Genomic DNA, 22,588 nt, shown 5'->3' with positions numbered 1-22,588 from the left:
CAACGCTGCATTGCTAAAACCCTTAAGAATTATGTTAGCTTTTGAACCAAAATTACACTGTATGCAGAAAGCTAGCTGACACCATGTTTCTGTCACTTGAGTAAACCTATAATCACAGGAATGCGAGAGACTTTTCTGATCTGTTATTTCAATCAAGCATTCCTTGGGGTTCTGGGTTACAGTATGCCTGGTTTTCATAACATTTAGATGTAAGGAGGAGGTCTGCTTTTTAAAGGTGCCACAACAGAACAAGGATTTAAGTTTTAATGCAAAACGACTGGAGAATGTGCAAACGTAGGTTGCTTCACAACCAAGGTACTGCCACTTAATCTGTCAGCCAACCCTAGAGAATTGTTCTCTGCATAAAGTTGCTTAAGTTAACATGTTTAGATTTGAGAGATGATTGTGGAGTGAAAGGATATTAAAAAGGCCAGAAGGAAGTGAAAAAATAAATGGCTAAGGCCCGTAGTCGGGTGGGGTAAAGAGAAAAAAGTGCACCATCAGTGATTCACTGACTGCTTTTTACATTCCTTTAAAGCACACTCAAGAAGCAGTGCGCCTAGAATATCACTTCCATTGCTCACAAGCTGTGGCACAAGTTGAAGTAATGGACTGTGGTCTTTCTAGAAATGACTGCCCCAAAATAGCTCTGGGCTCAGGCAACTACAGTCGCGGTAGAAGAAATCCAAATGAGAAAAGAGAAGGCTAAGTGTGAAATGCTAGTTTCCAGGAAGAGACCAGAGAACTTGGAATGCCCACAGTAGCTGATATTAATGATGAGCTAGTGTCTTTGAGGGTACTGCCACTATCAACAGCAGCTGCAAAGGCAGGAAAACATCTAAGGAGTATCAGCTCCTCTTAACAGACTGATACAAATCAAACTGCCACCATAGGGTGCTGAATGCCAGTACATCCAATAGCAACAGATTATTTACAGAGCACACTTCTGTAGTAACTGTGAAACATTAGATGCGAGTCAAAGTATTTCCCTACCACTTCAATATCAAAATATTTTAACTCCGCGTGAGAAGTCAAAATTGGAAATTAAGAAAAACACTCTTGTTATTGCTTGCATTGGATAACAATTCTTCCTACAAATATACTTTAAGTATTTTATTATCGTCTTAGTATTTTTTGTGTTAGTATTTTATTGTGTTACCATCCTCTTACCACATACAGCCACAAAACAAGCCTTTTCTCTGTCTACATTGAAATGCTCCATTTGGGCAGGGAAGAGAAGCAAGAGATACTTGCTGGTAAATTTTCAGCAAGTGTTTTAAACAGATTAGCAGACACTACATCTATTCTTGTGATGTGAAATTGCCTAGCTTTAGCTGCTATAGCCTCATGCACACGTGCAAGAAATAACCCAGAAAAGCATTCAAGCCTTCTACATACAAGTTTGATGATGAGAAAAAGTACATACTCAGGAAGTTCATAGATGGCACAAAATGAGGACGTGTGGTTCTTGCACTGCGACATCACTGCCATTCTAAGGAACCTTAACAAGCTGAGAAACGTGCTGGCAAGAACCTCAGGAAATTAGTTCAACAAAAGGAAACGCCAAGTCCTGCAAGTGGGGAGGAATAACCCCTGCACCTGGACATGCTGAGAAACCGTCTACACAGAAAGAGACCTGGGGGTCCAGGTAGACACCGGGCTGAATACAGGCCAGCAACAAGCCTTTGTGGCAAAGGCCAGTGATGTCCTGGCTGCACTAGACAAAGCATTGCCAGCAAACAGAGGGAGGTGAGTCTGCTTGAAGACTTCACTTAATAAAGTCTCCAGCCATTCTGAAATGTAAGTGATTAGGCAGCAAGATGTGTGTTAAGGGTGTTACAACTCTCAAGCAAGCAGGCTTGCATCAACACAGCAAGTAGAATCTGCAAGAGCTAGTTAACTGCATATACCAATAATCCTACCCACGCTTTGCATTCTAATCCAGTCTTTTTGAAGACACTTGCCTTCCTGGCAATAAATATCACTCTGCTAAACAGTTCTAAAAAAAACCTCAATACCACATGTGCATTTTTATGTAATTTTTTAAAGCATTTTACAGCTTAGTGAATAAGTCATTACCTTAATGGCTACAGGAATTCAACAGTATTTATATCAGAGTGAAACAAACTCCTATCATGCTTGGTGCCACAACTTCACCTTGCAAGCAGTCTATTGAATCTTGCTGCAAATAAGATTATAAAAAATTAAAAAAAAAAAATAAAAATAAAGGCAGCAGCAGTAAGAAGCTGTATCTCAATACTTTACTGTTCTCTGCTGGTAGTAAGCATTGTCCTATTCTTTCATAATTTTCAGTGCTAGTTTAAGAATCACTTTTGTGTTAGAGAATCCCTAACTACTAGTCATCAGCTTGCTGTCAAGAACAACTTGCATTTTGTTAGTATTCTGTATCCATTCCCCTGTTGTCTGTTTCAGGATATCTTTTCTATAAGAAAGGATATCCTTCAGAAGGATATTTGACCAAGTGAACAAAATGCTACCAGTAGATACTGTTCACAACAATAATACTGTTCACAACAATAAACAGAAGATTGGATACTTAAGAAGTTGTTGAAGGGAGGCTTGCAAAGTGCATGGAGATGAGCAGTAGGAATTGTGAACAGAGGATGTCACCACTCTTTGACTTCTACTCACACAAAAATCCAGTGAATTTGACAATTTGAAAAACAGGTATTACTACCAAATATTGTGCTTTCTGACTCCATGTGTATGCTGCGCTGGGTCTATGTAACATTTCAACTGAAATTGTTGTTTAATTCCACGGTGAACCAAACTGACCTTATTGAATTGCCAGATGCCCACCCAATTGCTCCCCCTAGTCATATCGTTAGCATTCACAAATGTGGTTACACATACTTTACTTAATGGTGCACTGTATCATGTTTTGTTCTGTGAGCAAAGATATTCAGGTTAGGGATTCTTTTTTTTTTTTTTTCCCCCCCTTCCTGAGTAGTTTATCACAGAATAGCAGGGATTGGAAGCAACCTCAAGAGATCATTGAGTTCAGCTTCCTTGCTAACGCAGATACTCTACAACTGAATGCACAGCTAGGCGTCCAAATGGGTCTTGAATATTTCCACAGCAGACAACTTCATCGCCTTTACAGTTTTCCATAAAAATGATAAAACAGAACTAGTGATGCTTCTATAATACTTGTAAACATAAAAAGTGATGTAGAAAGTTAGTACCACAGGGGTAAGACAGACAAACTAAAAGCCATTGTTTCCCTAATTGCAGCAGTTACCACTTTATAATCAGTTTTTAGATTTTAAAGAAAACCTGAATATATCATAATGTACTTTTAAATAAGTAGGAGTTAAGAAGAAATTCTTTACTATGAGGATGGTGAGGCATCAAAACAGACTGCCCAGAGAAGCTGTGGCTGACCCACTGTAAAAGCGTTCAAGGCCAGGCTGAGTGGGGTTTCGAGCAACCTGGTCTACTGAGACACATTTGTGTCTATGGCAGCATAGTTAAAACTAGATTTTTTAAGATCCTTTCCAATCCAAGCCATTCTACAAAAAAGCTCATTGCATGAGCCAGCAACGTGCTCCTGCAGCAAAGATAGCCAGCAGCACTGGGCAGAGCACTGGGCAGAGCACTGGGCAGAGCACTGGGCAGAGCACTGGGCAGAGCACTGCCAGCAAGTGGCATGCATTCTCAGGTCTCATATTCACTCCAAACTCATCCGAGACAAGGTTCTTCCACAGCACTTCTCTCAAGGCATTATCTGCCTGTAATACACCACGTCAATTCTAAGACTGCTAATTTCAACCGTGCCACAGGAAAACTTGACATATTGAGGCATAACTCAGCTCTTCAGAGATTAGAGCACCTTTTCAAATCAAAAACTACCATGAGAAAGTCATAGCAAGTGAATAAAACCTGACAGGGGCTCTAACACAGTGACAACTAGAAGGACCAAACAGAGAGCAATACTGAAAAGATTACAGAAACAAACACTGTATACGATTCTTTGCTTCCTTTGTGACTCTTTGTAAAAATTAAAGGCCTGACAGATGTTTCCCTAGTGTGGCTTGAGATTGCCTAAAGCTTCCTCCACACTTTCAACAGTTTTTGATTTTGCAGCCAGAAGAAACCAAACTGCACTCCAGTAGTAGGTAGATAGGGTGGTAGAATGCAATTATCATTTTGTGTAACGTAATGCACAGCCAGAATGAAGGTAGCATGGCCTTCACACCTACAAGTAATCATACAGCCACACAGCTGCAATTCAAATCATGCCTCCAAATTGCTTCCAAAGAAGGAAGAGCATGGATGTTATTTTGTTTGTTTTAAATCTACCAGTGCCAAAGCCCTACAATTTGTAGAATCCTTTCCTATGCCTGTCTAACCTAGTATCTTATTTCCTACATATTATTTTGATTCTACTGGGGAGAAAAAAAACAAAAGCATGTCCCATGTGCTTCCCCAGACCATCCAATGAAACATTATTAGAAAATTATGCAAACAAGTGCTTGGCCTTATTTCATATTTCAGTATTACTGCAAAAAAAAAAAAAAAAAAAATCTTTTTTCCAGCTGCTTGTGAAACTAAATACTATCTTTGTACTTCAGCAGCACATTCATTGGAGCAGTATTCTCCAAACACCTCTGTCTTTTAGGCTGTCAAAGACTTGCATTTTGTTTGTTATTCTTAGGTCCTGCATTTTATCCAAACGGAAGTATTAATAAACACTAGAAAAAAAAAAAAAACCATGAAGAAAGTTAACTCAAACGTCAGGTTCTATCAGTCACACACACTGCTGGAAAGTGTTGAGTTCCTCAGAAGTGCATCAGGACAGAAACAATGCAACTTGAACTCGTCTAAAAATTAGTCTGTAGCTGCTGAAGACTGAAACACCTACTTACTAAAAGCACTTACGTAAAGCCTGTCTTAATATGCACAGTGCTTCTGACTGCATTACAGTCATCTTTTTGCACTTTGTTATTTGGCTCATTGCTACTGCACTTGCAATTAGCATAAAGAGGCAGAGTGAATTATGAGATACAAGTCACAAGAGACATGAAAATCACTGACCTGTGAGACAAAGGTGTGCCGCCTACAAAGGAGCCTCTTTCATTTTTCTCTAAAATAGATTTAGTGGGTTTTCTTTTTCAGCACAGTTGCTCTTGGATTGCTGACGTGTTTCTGTCTCTTGGTAAGTAATTTGTTGGCTGTTTTGTTGTTGTTGCTTTTGTGCTCTATCTTACGTGACCTTCTAACATCACACAACAGTCTGACATCTTTGAAGTCACCTTGGAAAAATAACAATATTGTTCTTGATTCTGTGTTTTATTTTCTGACCCATCTACCTTCAGCAGATAACAACAGAGTTAGTTTAGGACTCAAATGGACAGCAGAACAAATCCATCATTTGGCTAGCTTCCAGTCAGCAAGGATCTTCCCACACTCCCATGACTTTCAGTAAATTGCTGAGGAGTCTGGCTACAATGCTCAGTAATTTCTTCAACACTCTTGAGATGAATCCCACCAGGCCCTGTGGACTTACAAACACTGAGCTGATACTGCTGTTCCTTTAGAATTTCATGATGAAGGATGCAAAAGTCACTTCCTCAATCGTAGACCTTCAACTCTGAAGCATGGGCAGCCCAAGATCAGTTGTTACAGTTGAATAGTAAGGCAAAAAAAACTATATTAACTGTCTTTGTCTTTTTCTCCTGCTTACTTATAAAGTGACCATTCACTCCAAATAACAACCCAAAGTTTTCCCTTGGTCTCTTCTTGCTGTTGACATACTTGAAAAAGCCATATTTGTTGTTCGTGGCCAGTGTCAACTCAAGTTGGGCTTTGGCGTTCCTTGTTCTCTCCCAGCAGAGGTGAGCTGCAGCTCTATACTTTCCCTGTGAAACCATATCTTGCTTCCATAGCTCCTATTTTCTTTTCCTGTCCTAGCTCAAGGCAGAGTTCCTTGTTCAGCCAGGCTGGTCCTCAGCCCAGCTTGTCTGACATGCAGCACAATGCAATTGCCTGCTGCGGTGTGTTTAAAAGGTGGCAACAAGTTCTCACAGACCCCTAAATCCTCTAGACCAAATTCCCAGGAGACGCTGCTAACTAACTCACTGAGAAGCTTCAAGCCTGCTCTCAAAGTTCAGACCCTTGTTTCCCTACACAAACATTTTGAACTAAATTAATTCAAGATTACTGAATCCAAGACAGCCACCTGCTATCACCTTTCCCACAGAGCCTCTGGTCAAAAGACAGATCCAGGATGGCTCTTATTCTAGTTGGCTAACTCAGTATTTGTGATAGGAAATGAACCTCAACATACTTTAGGAGCTTACCAGCCTTGCTGTGACAGCATGATACTCCCACTTTACATCTGGGAAGTTGAAGTGGCCTGCAAGGATGAAGACAACCGACCTGAGATGTCACCCAGTTACCTAAACAATAGCTCTTCATTGCTAATGTCCTAGGTAAGCAGTCAACAGCATACACCCACATCATCTGTTTCGCTATTCATCCCTTAATCTTTGCCCAGAAGATCTCCTACATCACCCCTAACAGCAATGGCTGTACAGTCTGGTCACTCCCTTGCATTCATCACATCACCCCCACCCAACAGAGCAGCCAACAGCCTTTCTTCCCAGCACTCAGCTGTGGGACTCATCCCACCAAGTTTCACTGATACTGATGATCAGAGCATTTGGAAAGAACTAAAGCTTCCACTTCAATGCCTTCTGAATGCCTTCTTTGCTTCTGTCTTCAGTGAAAAAGCTCCCCCTCGGGAATCTGAGACCCTGGAGGTGAGTGAGAGGATCTGGGGAATGGAAGACCCCCCTTCTGTCAGGGAAGAGGTGGTCCGGGAGCGCCTAGGCAACATCAATGTTCAGAAATCCATGGGACCCGATGGGATTCATCCACGGGTGCTGAAGGAGCTGGCAGAGGTGATTGCTGAACCGCTTTCGGTCATCTTTGAGAAGTCTTGGAAGACGGGGAAGGTGCCTGAAGACTGGAAGATAGCCAACGTCACCCCAGTCTTCAAAAAAGGCAAGAAGGAAGACCCAGGCAATTATAGGCCAGTCAGCCTCACCTCTGTCCCTGGAAAGGTGATGGAACAGCTTGTACTGGATGTCATCTCCAGACAACTGGAAGAAGAGGAGGTTATCAGGAGTAGTCAGCACGGGTTCACAAGGGGGAGGTCGTGCTTGACCAACCTGGTAGCCTTCTATGATGTTGTCTCTGGCTGGGTGGATAGGGGGAGAGCAGTGGATGTAGTCTACCTTGATTTCAGCAAGGCATTTGATACTGTCCCCCATGACGTCCTTATAACAAAGCTGAGGAAGTGTGGGATAGATGAGTGGACAGTGAGGTGGGTTGAGAACTGGCTGACTGGCAGAGCGCAGTGGGTCGTTGTTGGTGGTGCAGAGTCCGGTTGGAGGCCTGTAACTAGCGGTGTTCCTCAGGGGTCTGTGCTGGGTCCGGTCTTGTTCAACATCTTCATCAATGACCTTGATGAGGGGATAATGGCCACCCTCAGCAAGTTTGCTGATGATACGAAGTTGGGAGGATTGGCTGACACGCCTGAAGGCTGTGTTGCCATTCAGCAAGACCTGGATAGGCTGGAGAGCTGGGCAGAAAAAAAACCAGATGAGGTTTAACAAAAGCAAGTGTAGAGTCTTGCATCTGGGGAGGAATAATTCCATGCACCAGTACAGGTTGGGGGATGAGCTGCTGGAGGGGAGCTCTGCGGAAAGGGACCTGGGTGTCCTGGTGGACGACAGGTTGGCCATGAGCCAGCAGTGTGCCCTTGTGGCCAAAAAGGCCAATGGCTTACTGGGGTGCATTAAAAAGAGCGTGGCCAGCAGGTCAAAGGAGGTGATCCTCCCCCTCTACTCTGCCCTGGTGAGGCCTCATCTGGAGTACTGCGTCCAGTTCTGGGCTCCCCAGTACAAAAAAGACAGGGATCTCTTGGAAAGAGTCCAGCGGAGGGCCACGAAGATGGTGAAGGGCCTGGAGCATCTCCCCTATGAGGAAAGGCTGAGTGAACTGGGTCTGTTCAGCCTTGAGAAAAGGAGACTGAGAGGGGACCTGATCCAGGTCTATAAATATCTAAGGTGCGGGGGGCAGAATGGCGAGGCCGGACTCTTTTCAGTGGTGAGTGGAGACAGGACAAGGGGAAATGGCTGGAAACTGCAGCATAGGAAGTTCCGCACAAACATGCGCAAGAACTTCTTTACAGTGAGGGTGACGGAGCACTGGAACAGGCTGCCCAGGGAGGTGGTGGAGTCTCCTTCTCTGGAGATGTTCAAGACCTGCCTGGATGCCTACCTGTGCGACCTGGTGTAGGGAACCTGCTTTGGCAGGGGGGTTGGACTCGATGATCTCTGGAGGTCCCTTCCAACCCCTACAGTTCTGTGATTCTGTGATTCTGTGATTCATCCCATTTGTTCTTCACAATGCATGTGTTGGTATACAAGCATTTCAGATGTGCTCCTGAATTCTCAGCACCCCCTAGAGCAACACAGATACCCCCATTAGCCTTCCCCCATTCTTTGGCTTAACCTTGGCATTCCTAATGGTGTCTATCCCCCCTGCTGATCTCAGTTTAAAGCTTTCCCATCAGCTTTGCCAGTTTATGGGCCAAGAAGCATTTCCCCCATTGTGACAGTGCTCCTGCCCATGGCACTCCCTCTGGGTGGGCTTCACACCATTTCCCACCACTTGGACTGACCGTGCTCACCAGGCATGCCCAGCTCTTACCAGGCTCTTTCCCCACACCACATCTGCTGGCCAACATCTCCAGTTTGTGCAGACTTCTGTTATCAGGCTCCCCCTTCAAGTCAGAGCAGCCTGCATGACAGAAGACAACACTAATTTGTACCCACACTTGTCACCCATTCCAAGTGTTAAGTTTTATTTCTCATTCACTGGGAAAAGGCCATAATCAATTTAGTCTAGGAAGCAAATATTATTTAAGTAATGCTGCCTGAGAAGAAGAAATGCAAGTTCCTTGTGGGAACTCAGTGAGAAAACAAGATGAGAAATATGTAGCATCTTCTTTTTATTACTTACTAGGACCACCATTCCTTTATTAAGGCCTAAAACATAACCTTTCACTACAATAAATTAGCTGAGGATATTCCAAAAGCCAGTCCCACTCTGCTGCCTTCTGCTCAGCTAGAGAAAAGGGAAAATAAAGCTTGAGCTAGTGGGCCCTGTTTGCACTTTAGCATAGGAAGCATGCCAGTGAGTGAAGGCAATCTGAGAAGATGAGCTCCAGCATAGACTAAGAGGCTGCAGAACTGACTGCTGCAATAGTATACACCAGGTGTTTGGTACAGGTCTAAATTACAGTAGCGTAACATTCAGAAGTCTAAAACTGAAAACACTGAATATGTGGTTGTCTTCCACAATAATATTATCATCATTTAAAATCTGTATCTAGATTTTCCACGAGCTACAACCCACACTTCAATACAAAAGGTCATGTTAACTTCTACTATGAATCTTACTGCTCATTTCTCTTAAAGCACAACAGCTTTAATATTATCAGTGATCATTTTCATCCACTTACGAGAGCTGCATCTAACACGCACTGAAATAGGTGCCCATAACTGCTAACATGCACAGACATGCTATGTTCTTAGTCGGATGCAGATGTGAATGTTCTGGCATCAAAACCCTGCTATTCTGCTTAGAGCTGACATAGGGCATCATCAGTCTAACAGACAGATCTTTAACCAACACTTAAAGAAGCAATTTTGCAGACCATTTCCTTGAATACAGTGATCCTCAGTCATCTCACATCTCTCCACACAAAAGGACATCTAGAAACAGAGCTACTTGGTCAGTCCAGCTGCACAACTCTATTTGCTCCTCCATGGAGATGATTCAAAGATTCAAAACAAGCCACAGTCCCAATCCACTGCCCAGGTGTTCCATGCTTTACAACAGCTGACCTCTCCTCCACTGAAATCTTGTAACACACTGCCAGTTGTTAATTTTGCCAAAGCTTTCCTTGACTCTCTAAGCTTTCCATGGTCCCCGTTGCTGGCTTCACTTGCGGGCCCCCTTCTTCAATGCCTCCTTTGCAGGCCGCTGCTTGGGAAAGGTCAACAAGGGAAAGCAAACGGTTCGACTTACCAAAACAAGCGTAGCAGCACCACAGAGCATAAAGGCATCTGGTCAGACATCTGACGAGTTTGAAGGCTTTCCACCAAGATGTGTTCCAGTTTGTACTTAAATCGATAGGCAGCAGGTTTCCAGAACTTATCTCATGATACCATAACTCCCACAGTTTGTGATACTGTCAGCTAAAATCTAGCAACATAGTGATACCATGTTAAAAATATTCACAAGGTTTTGCTTTGTATTTAACTTTCCTGGTCCGATACTAGATTGGCATAAGATATAGCATATATTGCTAATCTGAAAGAAAAAAAAATCATTTTCCTCTCAATCAGAAACCTATAAAATTTCTTCGTATAACTTCATGGCTGCTAAATCAGATACTGTGGAAGCAAAAAGATCTCAACAGCTGAAGGCAGCTGCTGTGGCAGTGATGGCAGAAGGACTGTTCTAGCATATACTAACACCAAAATAACCAACTTCACAATAGTCCCCAGATTCCCAGTTCAAATGTTGACAGCTGATTAAGTCAGAATAGAAAGTAAGGAGATGAAGTGAAATACCTTTCATCAAGACAGTACAAAGTATTCTGGCAGCAGTGAACAGAAGGCTTTCTCATCACAGTACAACATGAAACTCAAATCCACTTTTTCTTTAAGTGAAGAAGAACAAGAAAATCTGACAGCTAAGGAGAAACAGACAAGGATCCCCTTAGTCCTTTAGATAAGCACAGTCACTTCCAGCTTTTCTTCATTGATGGGAATAGGGAAAGGGAGAGTGGGAAGGAGAAATGGGAGAACTAAGGATGCAAGTAAAGGAAGACTTCAAAACTTAGGAGATTACGAGAACTAAAAAGATAATTTATGAAAAATCTATATTAATACAAAGTTGCATTTCAAAAGCATAAGTATGTGATCTGCAGTCTTAAGAAATGTCTACATTTTTCCCTATACAAGTCTGCGAAAGTTACAAGCCACATTTACATTCAGAAATCAATCCATTAGCATAGCTCAATTAAACACATAAGAGTAAGAGAAATTCCATGTTTACGATGGCAAATCAAATCAAGCTTTAAGACTGTACACTATATATTTGACAACCAACTGAACTGTGCAGAACATAGATAAAAAGGAGAAAGAAAACTAAAGAACCTCTAAGTAAGCATTATCCACAGGGCATCTGGCAAAGTTAGCAAACAAGATTAAAAAAATAAAAATATTTGTCTATATATACATATATGTATGTATGTGTGTATATATATATATATATATATATATATATACACACACACACACACTTTCACTTGATGAAGTATCCAACATCACTTTCAAGTCTATAAAATATGGTTTCCAACTCTCAGTGACACAAAACTGAATCATAACAGATTATTCTATTAGAATGGAAGTAATTGCATTACTTCTGTAGAAAACTTTAGTTTCAATTGCCTAATCATCATCTTCTAGTCTTCACTCTATATAGAACATGACAGCACAATTTGGTGTTGCAGTTCCTGCCTGAATACTAAGACTTGGGAACAGAGAATTGCACAAAACAAATCAGAGGAGCAATTCTTCATCAAAATTAAATGGTTTTAAGGCAAATTCAGCAATACCTTTTCCTCCGCAGTATTATCAGTATTTCATCTGTTTTCTACATAAACCTTAAGGATAGTTTATAACCTGCACTATAACCTTCAGCAGGGTGCTGTTATTTATAACCCAAGCAGGTCTTCCAGGAGGAAAAGGATACATTAATACAAAAATGAAGGTAGGTAGCATGCAGCCTGTTGATTAATAAGTAATTCAATTTTGTTCATCAATAACTTTTCCATTCTTACTAGGTAGCAGTATGTACGCTACTGACATAAGGATTGTTTGGCTATAATTTGAAAATAAGAACATCTCTTCTGAAATACATACATGAAGCTCAGATTAAGCTGGGAGTAATTCTATAATTTCAGAATAATACTACTTTCAGAAGTATATTTTATCTAGCATTGCTATGAGAAGACATTCTTCAGTCTTTTCTTTCTGCAAATACAGACATGAAATAATTCTAGGAAGAAAGAAAGCTTAGAAAAAAAACACACTCCTTCAGTAGTGTTCAGTATTAGCACCTCATTAGAGAGAAAAAAATGAAACTATGGTACTTCTGCAGCAGAAGTTAAATGTACAGAAACAACACAACGGCCCCTTACAGCCTGAGCCAAGATAAGCAGCTGGAAGAAGGCTAAGGACAGCAACCACTTAACCTTGGCTTGCTGCAACCCCAGCAGCTCACACCATTCTACCTGAACCAGCCTGAAGTCTTCTGTTTTTGTCTTAAACTTAAGAAGAGATTAAAGTCTCGTGAGAGCTTTGGAAAGGCATACAATCAATTGGCTCAGGACAATGGAAGCCAAAGGCATTAGCCAAATTTATAGACGGCAGGCTTGCTAGTGACTATTGCACAGGACAGTCCAACCAACCTCCAGATCAGGATGTTCTTGACTGGATGGTTTCTGGAAACCACAGAACACACCAGGATGCAGACACTGCCCTTGTCAGCCCTGCCTGCTGCTGCTCACCCCCAGGGCCTCCTCCCACCTGCCCAGGTCCCTCAGGCAGGTTCTGATGAGGCAACAGAACCAGGCTCCAGCTCCTGGCAGCCCCACCTTGCACCATGCTGATTCCTGCTCTGCTCTAACGTCACATTACTTCCTCTGACCCAACTCATCAGCACAGAAGGGGGACCATCATTTGACACCACATCTTCACCACACTTGCTATACTGGCACACATGCACCCTGAAACGCTCAGCGAAACCCCAGTAAATCACCTCCGCTTCTTCAACCCACTTGAACATGTTTTAATTAAGCAGCAGTGGTGAAAACTAACAAGTCTCAGCAAAAATAAATATGAAAAATAGTTTCTCCAGTGATTCAGAAAAAAAAAAAAAAAAAAAAAAACAACAACAACAACAACAACAAAAAAAAGCCAACACAACATTGTTGAGCTCGGTAATAACTTGAGGAAACTGTTAAAATTGCATACAGAGCACATTAAGTGGTACAACCAACTGCCTATGGCAATGAGTACCAGGAACAGTAATGAGTACAGGGAAACAGTTCATTATTAAAAAAAAAAAAAAAAAAAATGCTGTGAAAAGAAATAAAAAGGGTTCATAACATGGGAATGAAACTAGAAATCCAAATGGGGATGTTAAGTGATCTGAAGCTAATGGGAAGCACAGACTGGGCTCTGTGGTCACAAGCTAAAGCCCAAGCACATTACCTGCAAGCTCCTTCTGGTTCTTCCCCGGCAGGATCTTCCACTCAATTACTCAACTCGATGGTTTTTGCATCATCCTGAAATCAGTACCCAGTGCAGTGAAGGAAGGTAGACCAAGTGGTTCTATGTAAAGGTTAACACTTTGTTCCTGCTGACTTTGAAAGTGATGACATAATGAACCAAATGAAATGAAGAGAGTCCACAACAGCTTTAATGGAAGACCTGACCAATCATCCAAAAAAAATACAACTCAACTCTTTCCGTTTTTTTCAGTGTCTCTGGCTAGTTTTATTCTGCTGAAAGCAGTCGTCGTTGGCAAATCACTCCTGAGAGAGTGCAGTGTGACTGCTCTTTGACTGCAATATGACAAGAAACACTCTTGAGGCAACAACAGAAGTGTGGAGTAGAAATGCCTGACAATTTAGCTGTTCAGGATTTATTCTACATCTTCCTGCCTTTGCTCCAACTTGTTTCCTGATTTCTAGCAACTATGTTTACTAATGTGGCTGAGAATTTTAAGTTTTTGCTAGCAGATGGAACAAGTTGGGACTTTTGCATGTAAAAGCAGAGCACGGAGCAGAGAAGTTATATCCTGGGAATAAACAACAGTTGTCCATTTCCTCTCACTGCCTCCTTTTTGAAAAATCTTGTCTAGTGCCATTTGGCACCTTCTATACCTAAGCACTTCTTAAATTAGTAAGCACCTATTCTTGCAGTTGTAGGCAATAGCAAGCTGTGCTTAATTTCCAGGGAAGCATATAGTTTACATGAGCCAGAGGGAAACACCTGCATCTCTCAGATTTAGTTTGCCTATGACTGCACATCAGATCAAAACATAGCTGATGTGAAAGAGACACAGGTGCAGGAAGCTTGCTCCAGTATTCATTTCCACAGCATCCTTTTAAAAGGACAGCTTATCCTTTGCTAATTACACTTAGGAGAGCTGCTAACAGCTCGTATGATTTTTTACTAACGTATGTTTTAACTAAATGCCACTATAAAATTACAGCCTGAGAAATGCCTCATGACATGCTAAGAACCTGCCTTACTCCTCTTAAAGGTTAGTCTTCAAAAACCACCTGCACAGTAATGAGTCACAGTTCTTGTCCAACTTAATTACAAGTTTTGTTGATTTACCTTGTTCTCCACCATGTTACCCAGTGCCATATTTGGTAAAAAAAAAAAAAAAAAGTCTAAAGTCTAAGTCTAAAGTCTAAGAACTAATCCAGGAATTCAACAGAGAAAGGACCTTCAGAAAGTTTTGAGATACTCCAACTGGTTGATTAGTACATAATGCAAAACATAATTGAACTGAAATGCAAAAATAATTCCATGTACAATGGAATAATTGTTAGTTGGATGTTTATTAATACTGAAAAACAAGTTCATATTTACTAAAGCTGTCAAGATACCAAAGCTAATACTGAAGCAGCAAATTCTCACTTCAACATTATCTAAGTGTTTCTTTCTGTAGCACCTTCATTAAATGAAATCTGAAGTCAGCCCTTTTCTAAACATAGGTACAAGCCATAAGGCTGCAGCAAGTCCATCACAGTCCTACACCAGGTTATGTTTATCAATTCTGTCCAGAGAGCTCACTAGTACACCCTGATCATGTCCCTGGGCAGCAGCAGTCCACATTTTGATTACACTGCCTTCAGCCATTACCTCACCTGCGGTGGTGGCAAGCAGTGCTTGCAGCAGAAATAGAACAGATCCCATTCCTGCACAGTACGTGCCTCAGTGCAAAAAATCTGCTACATTAACTCAAGCCAACTCCAATAGCATTTAAACAAACAGGTCATTTTCTCCACTGGAGCCAATAACAGCATGATCATCTTAAATATATGACCAGAGGACCTAAAAGATGGCACTTGAAATCATCACAGCTGTTTTTCTACTGTCTGTCATAGCCAAAATATATACAGTGAAACTTATCCTATGCCTACGTTAGAAAACAAGTAGGAATATGTGCAAAGTGTTTAGTAGCACAGGTAAGATCGTGTAAGGAATGCTTTCTAAAAAAAAAAAAAAAAAAAAAAAAAAAAAAAAAAACCCACCACAACTTGCTTGCAATAGTGTGGAACAGATGCTTGTACTAACAAAAACATCACATTACACCTCTCAAATAAATCAAAATCTACTACAAGGTAGAAAGTAGCTGAAAGTAGCTATGCTTTTAGTCCGCTTTCATAGGGAACATTCCTAGAAAGATATTCTAGAATAGGATCCTACAATCTCTGTAGAAAAAGATTCCTTCTGCAACCTTTTCAGTAGGTATAGCACAAGAGATCAGCAAGGCATCTAATAATTCATAGTTAAACCAAAGAATAAATGTTATTTGATCCATGCTGCCCTGGAAACTCAAGGACTTTACACATGAATACATGCACATACATACAATCAAAGAGAAATCTAACAGCGTTTCCATTTTTAAGATCAATTCTAAAATGGAAGTCATACAATGCTGTAAACATTAGCTCACTTCCTCACTAGCTGCTTCTTAAAACGCAGTGACCTTTTCCTTTGTAATACGCTGCACTTTTAGTTAAAGTGAAAAACAGTCAAGTTTGAAGCACAACCCTAAAATCCAGCTTCAGAAAGCATTACCATAAAATGCGAAGCTGTAGAGAACAGCATCTATTAGTGGTTCAAACATCTTTGATAAGTCCATTCGCAAGTGACCACATATATTCACAATCTAATCTCTAAAGCATTTAAAAACACACTACTACTGAAATCCTTCACCAAAGCATTTTTGGCACATAAAGGAAGGGACAAATATTGTGCGTGCATCTATTCAACTGGGCCAGACATAAAGGTTGAACCGTCTCACAGTTCTGGCTGACAGTGCCAGACAGCAGACGCCTTTTCGGTGCAGTTATCATGTTTTACTCTGAAGAAAAGCACAACACCCTAAGAAAGGGCTACCTACCATCAAGGCTTGGTTTCTTACCTGAAAGAAAAATAACAATGACTACCAAATTCTTCTTTTAAAAGGAAAGTTTTTTAAGGAATCAATTCTTCATCTGTCACCAGGATGACCTTTTACTATGAAAAACATGCAGAGGATCAAATCGCAGCCTAAGCATTTCTTACGCCTCTCCATTGACTTGCGATAGTGCAGAATAACCTTTCTTAAGCATTCCAGCAGCCTCCTTTTCCAAAACAATCTTGTTTCACAACACTAATAAAAAAACATCTTAAGGTGCACTGTTCACTTTAAGCACAATGAAAAGCATCGCAGAAAGAGGCAGTATTTTATTCAGACTCATTCATGCTCTACTATACCCACCTTTCCTGTTGATGTCCTGAAGCTCACCATTTGTAGCTTTTCCTCCTCAACCTTCTGTGCCACACATTCCCTATTGACACTCACAGACTACAGTCACTCTCTCAACATGCCCTTCAAGCTTCTGCAATATCTGCAAACAAGGTAGCACTAAGCCTCTCTGCTGAAACCCTCCTCATCTTGAGCAGTCTTCGAGTAAGCAAGTGAACGTCTCACAAGTCATCTAGTATTAAACAGTATTTGTTTGCTTATCTTTCTATACCTGATAAATTCAGGGGAATAGGCTCTGGAGGAGTAGAAGTTTATTCCAGTAGGTTCAACTAACTCAACCAATGTTTCAATTCTGGAAGAACCCAAAAAAAGCTTTCTACTTTTGCTGATAAGGGCAAACAGTTAATCTCATTTTTGCTGAAGAAAACAGCAGAGAATTAAAACAACAGTGCGAGTTAATCAAGTACCCACCACAGGGCCTAAAAAAAACTGCCAAGTGACATATAACAGGATCCCTACAAAGGAATGCAGGGTCATGATACACATTATCTTCCATAATGATTTATTCCTTTTTAAAAAGCTGTAAAAATCAAGGGATAAAGTAGGTGGTCATGTCACTCTCCTCATCTAACAAGTCTGCACTGATACAGTGCGCTGAACTGGACTGGCTGTCACAGCAGCATTGTAAAAACAAACAAAAAACTGCAGAAGTATCTGCAACTGACAGACAACTGAATTGCATTCTTGCAAGTAGCTTCTTACTGCTCTTCCTGCACAGACAGGAGGAAGAGATTCAGCTCACTGAGAACTTGTCAGTGCTGCAGAAGAACTCATCTGCTCTTCTCTTTCCAGTCTCTGAAGTGGAAGAGCATCCTCTGGAGAGCACAATCCCTAGGACGCATCAGGTTTCTCATCAACTGTCTGCTCAACATGCCTGTGGAAAATGTTTCAGTTTCCTCATGCTGGAATTTGGCAGCAGTCCTGACATTTAATTAAGCAGTTTTTTGAAGCACAACAATGTAAGGCAGACCAAGAGATGCAGAGAGCTAATAATGGTCTTAACCGCTCTGTCTGGCACACGGTACAAACTGTGGGAGTAGCCCTGCTATACCAGGATTGTAACATTTAAGACTACTGGGTGCCTGAATCAGGCTGCAGGAGGTCATCTGTAGCCAGGAGTGCCAAAGCTGCTAACATTTTCAACAAACAGTGGAATTTGTATTTTCAAGTGAAAATGGCTGGCTAGAATTCAGAATTAGTACAGGAAAATTGTGTGGTCATTGTGAAATATGACAGATATTTGATGGCAGCAGCTCCTCATGAGAGCAGAGGGGCAGCACTGAACTCTGCTCTCTGTGACAGCAACAGGGCCTGAGGGAATGGCATGGGGCTAGGGGTTAGGGAAAAGGTCTGCAACAGAGGCAGTGGGCACGACCCCATGCGCCGGAGTTCAAGGAGCATTTGGACAGTGCTCTCATATACATAGTTTGGATTTTGAGCCTTGCTGTGTGGGGTGGGGAGTTGGATTTAGGGGGCCCTTCCAACTCAGGATAGCCTGTGAACATGACTTCTTTCAGTACTGGGTAAAGGTAGCTTATATCCTTAGGTTTCCTTCTCTTGGGATAAAAGGTGTGCAGAGTAGCTGTGCCACTGAATCTCCATGAAAACTTAAGGCCCAAAAGGAAGACAACAAAATAGCAAGCACAAATGTTAGAATTTTCTAGGCTTTTTAATTCAGATAATTACCTTCTCCCCAGATTACAGAAAGGTCAGTACCATCAAAACAGCTGACCTCTTGCTTGGTATCCCTAACTCTAGTAACAGAAGTTAATTTTTGAAATGTAATTACCACAATCAAGCATTACAACTTCTACTTTCAGCCTGTTTCTCCATTGCTGATTTATATCCCCTTGTATTTTCATAGAGGAACCAAGGATGACCCACCAGAAGTACAAAGGAAGCATATCACTCACAACTTCGTTCTGCCTCTGGGAAACAAGTCCCATTTCTATCTTCACTGTCCAAAACACACCACAGTCTTAAAAAGAGGTCTTTTATGGGAGGTAGAGTTCCCACTTCCTCCAAGCACAGTAACAGCATTTTCCTACAGTTGTTCTGGCTTATATCAACACTGCCATTTAGGCCCTCTAAATATTATCTTTTACACAGTCTCTTTTATGTATATGTAAGAGACTGTGTAAAAGATAAAAAAAAATAAAGATAAAAATAATATATATATATATATAAGATTAAAAAAATTATTATATTTTAAATCAAGAAACGCTTTCCCTAAGGCACAGTAGCCTTTCCCCACCTCCAGCTATAACCATGCTAACAATCCACAGACAGTTCACACAAGAAACACACTTGTGACCCCTCTCCTTAGCAGTTTTCAATCAATGAGATACACATTGGGCTGATCCCTCTCCATGCATCACTCAGATTCTTGCACCGCCAAATTTGTGCCTCTTCTACTTTTCTACTCCATAATGTTTTGTTTCTGTAGCATAGTATAGACCTTTAGCGGTGGGAACACTTCCCATTGTTACTTACATATTGCTCGAGTTCATTAGTTCAAAGTCAATAACAAAAATGTTACTCAAGGCAGGTCTCTGAGGGAACACCATTGGTAGCATCCTCATTGTGGTGACTCCCTCTCGAAAATAACTTACTATACTCTTCACATCAGCCAAGTTTTTGTTCACTCAAAAACAAGTTTCATTTCAACCTCCCTTCCCCCCTTCCCCAAAGGAAAGCTGTATCAGAGGATTTAATTAAAACTAGATGAGTAAGTCTAATGGAGTGAATGCAGTCAATTGCCTGACATTTAAACAAGCAAAGAATTAGAAAGGATGAAAATCGGGCTATCTCAGTCTTTTTTCTCCATCAGCATTTCTCCCTTCTTCACTCAAGTCACTAGGGTGGCCTTCTCAACCTGAGACGCTGCTGGCAAAATGCTGCTGTTGAACCTTGTTCAGCAAAGTAACATCCATAGCTAAAATAGCTGTAATGTTATGGAAGTTGAGCTATTTCCTTTAAGTCTAACCCATGTTTTCTAGAACACCTGGTCTGGGTGTACAAACATTAAGGTTCCACACATGAGAAAAGATCTGTAGATTTGGCCATCAAAGCTCTTTAAATAAAGTGGCTCTCAGACAACGTAAAATACAAGTAAGATATGAGGTTGCACTGTCTTTTTCAGAGCGCTTTGCATGTTCAAATGAAAACTTACGAGAATAAGAAACCTTTTAAAAGCTTCTCCACTGTATACAATAACTGCAGTAAATTATCATAAGTTGTTCTGATGCTAAGGTTGGATTTCTACAGCATGAAGTAGCAAACAAAACTTCAAATTTAATTCCATATGACGTATCAGATTCTAATTTTATATGTACTGCACTTTTAACTCTACAAAGTCAGATATTTAAGAAAAATTGGCAATGAAATTCACCACAAAAAAAATCTAACCACCTGCAGGCCATTAAGATTTATTTTTAACATAAAAATAATATATTCTCATTTATCTTTAAATCAAAAGTTCCAATAATTTCATTAAAGTGGTAAAGCTAATTTCTAACCAGACCTTTCTAACTCTCACCTCTGTTACTACATGTTAATTATTGCAAGAAATTATGTTTATAATATTACTATCTGCATATTCTTTGTAAGATCTGCAACCCCACTTGCATTAAAAGCTAAGAGAAGACGCTCATGCACAAGTGAAAACTGTTGCAATGAACGCTAAGAACTCCTGTAACTATTCTGACTGCTTAGCAGACCTCCTTCAGGAAAAAAGCACTCACAGGCCAGAGCTGTCTTATGCATAAATACTTGGGTCTTGTGTGGTCACCCTTAACACCATCCTGATCTTCACGCAAAATCATATTAAAAGAAGAGGAGCAATCATAATTAATAGTCAACTTCAGATGTTTCCATCAATTATGCAACTGAACAAGAAAATCACTGGGAATGAAACCAACTTATTTTCAGGGCTTAAAATATAGACCACTGCTAGCTCCAATGGCAGAGACACTAAAACAGCCTAGACAGGCTGCTTGAACTTCAGTGTCCAATGCCTGCTGTAGATTTTCTGAAGATGATCTAGAAGAGAATACAAACAGAAAAATAATTACAGTAGCAAGCCTCAGCTCATGGACTCTCTAATGGAAGACATAACAAAGCAGAAAACAAAAGATGGACTTCATATAGTTAACTGTGAAAACCAAGCAAGGTATTGACCTTGATCATCTCAAGGCAGAAAGCATGAATGTCTGGAAAGACCTCTGATGATACAGCCATAGTCAGAGCACTTATAACTACTTAGATTGTCATTTTCCATGTCTATTTTTGATCTGTACACAAAGTGAGAACCACATCTCACTACTACTCTTTTAAAATCACTTAACAGTTTCCATAGTGGTTTTCGTTTATTTTAAATGAATCAATGAATGGCAAGCCATAACACAATTCCAGCTTATAATAAAGACCTGACATTTAAATAATAACTATGTAGGTTGCTCCAAAATTAATGCCTCCTACTTTACTCCCATGGAAACTACAACTAATGCAAAAAAAGTAACACTATTTTGATAGAGCAAATTCTTAGCTAAAAAACTGTTTTTCAACAGTCACCATCATTAAATATGCATTTTCACCAGCAACTAAAAATACACTGATGAAAATTAACACCAGTGGAGGTGACCCACTGTAACCACTGCTGAAACACACCACCACTGCCTCACTGTGCTCACATCTACTCTTTGGTCTCCATAATCATTCACTAAACATCAATGAGTGTAAGTGGGTGCCAATTTTTCCATATGGAGGTATTCAGTGACAGACCTTTGCTTCAAACATACTTCCATGCTAGAAACCACTCCATCAGACTGTCCCTCTGCTGCCATCTGTCACATAGCAACAAAATGAAACTGAATACTGGTGGGAACATTTAACCTTTACTGCCATACCACCAATATCTACAAGAAAGACATCGAGGCCCTGGAGTGTGTTCAAAGAGGGGCAGTGTAGCTGGTGAGGGGTCTGAAGCATGCGTCTTATGTGTGACTGAGGAAGCTGGGATTGCTCAGTCTGGAGAAGAGGAGGCTCAGAGAAACCTTACTGCTCTCTACAACTACCTGAAAGGAGGTAGTGGTGAGGTGTGGATAAGCATCTTCTCCTACGTAACTAGCAACGGGATGGGAGGGAATGGCCTCAAGTTGTCCAACCTGAATCTCCCCTGGCACATTTGGAAATACTTCTCTGAGGGTGGTCAGGCACTGGAATGGGCTGCCTAGAGAGGTGGTGGAGTCACTGAGCCTGGAGGTGTTCAAGAAACACTTAGATGTTGAACTGAGAGACATGGTTTAGTGGGAAATATTGGTAGTAGGTGGACAATTGGACTGGATGATCTTAGAGGTCTTTTCCAACCTTGGTGATTCCACAATTCAGTGATCTGCCTTTGACATCATGGGGCAACATAATAAAATAGGAGACATTACTTTCAGAGCAGCCCTCGCAGTTGCATTGCTTCTGAATTTCCAGAATTACAAGATTAACATTATACCTAAAAATCAACACTAAAAAAAAAAAAAAAAAAAAAAAAAAAAAAAAAAAAAATCCGTCAGGACTAGGTTCCCTCTCCTCTTATGGCACTGCAAGAGGAGTTTCCCTGAAGTGGGTTCCCCCACTTTTTAGCTCACCTGTCACAGCCATTTGGTGACCTAACATGGAGAGGACCAGAGCAACTGACATTTGCAAGCCCCAGTTACTCTTTGTAACCTTAAGTATTAACACTGACTCCTGTGTGTGGAAGCAAAGCAATGTTGACACGTCTATGGGCATCTGACATCCAGCTACCAGAAGCTGCTCCTGCCAGGAGATACAAAACATGGCAAATGAGCCAGTAACAGGAGTATTCCTTGGAGGA

At 40.9% G+C, this 22,588-nt stretch overlaps 1 protein-coding gene across 2 annotated transcripts in view; it reads right to left on the bottom strand.

Annotated features, from left to right (window-relative positions):
- FBXL7 (F-box and leucine rich repeat protein 7) overlaps positions 1-22,588 on the bottom strand; it is a gene marked incomplete at both ends in the record, with an annotated part of 163,915 nt that overhangs the window by 124,929 nt on the left and 16,398 nt on the right. The window lies entirely within an intron of this gene.

Source organism: Tetrao urogallus, assembly GCF_951394365.1.
Source record: "Tetrao urogallus genome assembly, chromosome: 3".
In the NCBI taxonomy this organism is placed as follows: domain Eukaryota; kingdom Metazoa; phylum Chordata; class Aves; order Galliformes; family Phasianidae; genus Tetrao; species Tetrao urogallus.
Note: the sequence above shows the minus strand (reverse complement) of the source record. Positions and strands in the feature narration are given on the sequence as shown.